This window comes from Trematomus bernacchii, unplaced genomic scaffold (genome assembly GCF_902827165.1).
Source record: "Trematomus bernacchii unplaced genomic scaffold, fTreBer1.1, whole genome shotgun sequence".
Classification (NCBI taxonomy): domain Eukaryota; kingdom Metazoa; phylum Chordata; class Actinopteri; order Perciformes; family Nototheniidae; genus Trematomus; species Trematomus bernacchii.
The window spans coordinates 1,067,696-1,071,774 of NW_022987648.1; the positions used below are offsets into that span (position 1 = coordinate 1,067,696).

At 42.6% G+C, this 4,079-nt stretch overlaps 1 long non-coding RNA gene across 1 annotated transcript; it reads right to left on the reverse strand.

The window, feature by feature from the left end:
- Positions 1-429: 429 nt before the first annotated feature.
- On the reverse strand, positions 430-3,859 carry LOC117485651. The gene is made up of 3 exons (XR_004556234.1): positions 3,683-3,859; positions 2,987-3,121; positions 430-1,088 (listed from the first exon to the last, which is right to left on the reverse strand). It is a non-coding gene; the product is annotated as an uncharacterized LOC117485651 (long non-coding RNA).
- Between the last annotated feature and the right edge of the window lie 220 nt (positions 3,860-4,079).

Below are 4,079 nucleotides of genomic sequence, written 5' to 3' on the forward strand. Positions count from 1 at the left end.
GGGGTCTGAGCTCCCACGGACGCAGTGAAATCATACATCTGTGGGGGTCGCTAATACATTACCAACAACCATTATTTTAATCACAAATAATGCATGTGTCAATGTAATGAGTATTATTTACATTAACGAGGTAAATAGGCTAAAAGAAAAACATGTTTTCCAAAAGAACTACGCAGTCTCTTGAATGACAATATGCCTGCGCTGCACCTCCAAGGTGCGCAATACATTATTGCGCAATCTATGCCTGTGAGCGTGCCGCGCGAGCCGAGATGATGTGTGTGTGCGTAGTTGAACCTTTTCATATTTAAGTTTGTAGCAAGTAGAGGGCTGCTGCTGTGTGTGTGTGTGTGTGTGTGTGTGTGTGTGTGTGTGTGTGTCTCTGTCTGTCTGTCTGTCAGTCACAACATTGTAGAGCCAGAAACACAGAAATAACTCAAGAACTTTGCTCTTTTTTACTGAAAAGAGTTACAGTTACAGGGAAAAAGAACAGGCCAATGAATAAATGACTTGGTGCATCTTTATCAGCAGAGTATTTCATATTTATCCGGACTGATCCGTTCCTCTGCTGGGGAATTGGTGATCAGGCTTTCATTCTCTCCGCCAACTCAGACTGCTCTCTCCACTGGATGGAGGACGAGCGGGAAAGTGAACCGAGAGCTGGAAGCAGGTGGGAGTTCAATGAGGGTCAGAGTTTATTTGTCATGTTTTTTTATGAATGGTGGTGTCAGTATTTGTGTGGTGAGACTGGGGAGGGAGCACACACACATAATTGTGCATGTCAGTGCAATAAATGAACCTATACATTTCATGGCAGAGATTATATTTGAAAAAGAAATCAGCAATTTAGCATTTCATTATATTTGAAAAGTCGAGTAGAAGAAGAGCATCTACCAGGATGTGCTTGTTTCTCTGTGTGTGTTTCTGTGTAGTGTATTTGTTTGTCTCCTCATTATAGTCCGTCCACACTACACTCCGGCTCTGGGTTTACTTTCAGGATCCGCACTCTTCCTTCTGCAGGACCCCCCCACTCTGTGTCGGGTTTGGGATCAAGGCAGATCCATCCCGACTCATCCTGCTGTCCATTTGTCCTGCAGACAAACAGAGGCAGACATACAGACGGGGTGAGATGAAGAGGTCAAAAACCTGGCTTGATTTTTATCCTGTTGTTTCTTATCCCTAAATCCTCTCTCAATATACATCAGAAAGATGGCTGAACTGAACCTCAAAAGTTCGTCTGAACAGGCTTGTTTAGGATATTGGTTTGGTTTTAAGGACAAGTTTTATCTCACAATCCATTGTGTTTGTGAGAAATAATAAGGGTGTGTAGATATAACGTATTTTGAGTGAGGTGAAATTCTACATTTTTCTTACTTTTATCACATCCCATTAAAAGACTAAAACCAGCATAAACATGAGTGTTCACTACGTAAAGCTGCATGTCTCATTCAAGTATTTGTTTCTGTTTAAGAAATATAGGAGGCACATTGGTCTTTTGTAGGACTTACACGTACTGTAATAATATGATGGAAAGTGTCAAATGTAAGTTGGACAAGCAACACTCAGTTAGATATAAGTATATCATTGTATTTTTAAACACTATATTTTTCACTTTACACTTCATGAGAAAAGGCAAACTGTGTTTGACCTATCCCATTATCTCAGGTAACAGAGCATTTTGGGGCTCATGTGCCCCTCCTCCAACACTGTACCCAGTTCTATTTATACATCCATGCTGCGAACAGCCAACCACAGAGAAACGGGTGGCAATGTTGTCAGACAGGAACAACTTAAAGTCCTGGATATTCAACAATATTCTGATCTGGAATCAGTTACATTTCAGTACTGTATGAAACTTGTTTACTAGGTTAGGTCAACCACCAAGAGTCACACAAAGTTGTGAGGTTAACACTACCTGGTTGATTTCTTTTTCAGCTCGTAATACAATTGTTATGAAAGTAATACAAAAGGAATCACATGTAAAATGTTACATTTCATCAATTACAATCACTGTTTCAATGTGATCACATTGGGTTGAGCACTTGATTTTGACCTTGAGTTTTGCACATAAAGTGAGTCAAAGGAGATGAAATAGGATGAAAAAGAATAAAGAAACCTGCCAGGAAACAAAGTCCTGCGCCTTGAGGGGGTTTCCCGACATGTCGTTGCAGTAAATTAAAGGGTGTTTCATGTTGTCGTTGCTGTGGACCTTCTTATGGCGCATTTCCACCGCAGGCCTCGCTCGACTTAGTACGGTTTTGTTAGGCCTTGTTAGGCCCAGCTCACTTTAATGCTGCGCTTCCATTACAGTTTAGGAACTGGGGTAGTATCTATAGTAACGCAGTGTAGGCGGAGCCGTGACGTCATCTTCAATGAGCACCCCAGAAAAACAACATCAGCCGTTAGCTGTTAGCACTCAAGCTCGCAGCTCCTCATATCTGTTCAGAAACTTGACAAAAGTTAAACAAGTACAAACCACAGACTGTCTGTGTCATGGAGAATACAGTCGCTGGTTTATTTATGTCTGTATAGGCCGTTGTTGTGAGTGTGGACGGTCGGAGCATATACTGCGTTAGCTTAGCCGATCTCCATTTAGACAACGCGCATTTTAAAAGGTTTTTCGACCTGCCGTCTGTCTGCAGACTTGTCAAAGCATTAATTCATGGTTTTTACTAACCGGTATCAGTATGTTGTTACTTCGGCATCATTTTGAAACGTGTATTACAATTAAATCACGGTCAAATATGTTCATCTTGTTGTAGTTGTAGCCCCCTTGCCAGCGATTCTCTCTCTAGTTTAGCAAACTCAGCCCGACTCAGCCCTGTTTGTTGGCCCCGATAGAACCACGATTTTGTTGGGCCAGAAAAAAGGTGAAAAAGTAGCCCCGGGCCGGAACTAGGCATAGTGGAAACGCAACCAAAAATGGCCCCGGCACGACACGGCACGCTTAAACCGCGCTCCGCGCCATGGTGGAAATGCATTAATCTACCTTCTTTGGGGGCCCCCTTCTGGTCCGGGGCCCTAGCAGTTGCCTGCCTTGCCTGGCTACATGTGGTGCTGCTTTTCTCCGTCTGCGGCTCGCCTCTCACTGCAGCCCGGATCTTCAGCACCACGTACCTGCAGGCTGGAAACAGGGTTCAACAGGGTTCTACAATTCATAGTTTGTCAGTGAAACAACTTTTTAGGGGTTTGAATAAGGTAGTTCAACAGGCAAAAAAAAAGACTTTTTAAATTATGTTTTTCTAAACTGGAGAAGAACAACAAAGCCTTTGTTGTATTTTAATTAAAAAGTTGAACTTGTCTGAGCCAAAGGCCCTATGGAAGTTACAACACACACATTGTCATACAAATGTTCTATTTATTTTGTTGACTAACCCTAAGGCCTTTCTTTCGCTCGTTTGCGAGCCAAGAGAAGAGATCCCTGTACTTCCTGACTGAAAAATGCTGAGTCACCCTGACAGACAACAAAAGCAAAGCTCTCAAAGTCTACTCGGTTTCTGTAAAGCTGATTCTGTACTTCACTAATAGCAAAATATAACGAAAATACTGGTTGGTGTGAGTCAACTTTTTGATATGACGCAGCAGGATACAACCCAACAGTGTCATCAAGTCTGAAAACCATCGCAATGAATTCTAACCCACAACCTATGTCCCAAACTCGCTGTAAAAACCAGTAAGCACTCACCGTTGATGATCAATCACACCATCTCTCTCAGAATGGTTGATCTGTGGCACACTTTAAAGTGTATCTCAGTGTTTCAGGAGCTGTTTCTGTCTTTCTGTGTCAGCTGTCTGCTGCAACTGGATCTCTTCCTCAATAACAACGCGTAAGCTACCCTGACAAACCAGAAAAAAACAAAAACAAACAGATCATGCATTTTAGACAGGGCCGGCCCTAGACCTTTGGGGGCTTGGGGGCCCCCCTCACTCTAGCGCAGTGGTTCTCAAACTTTTTTCAATGAAGTACCCCCTTTGAAAAAAAAATGCAGCCAAGTACCCCCTGATCAGTGCAAAAACAATGTTAGGGAAAAAATGCCTATATAAAGAGGTACAGTACAGCCTTGCACCATCAGTGTCTGATT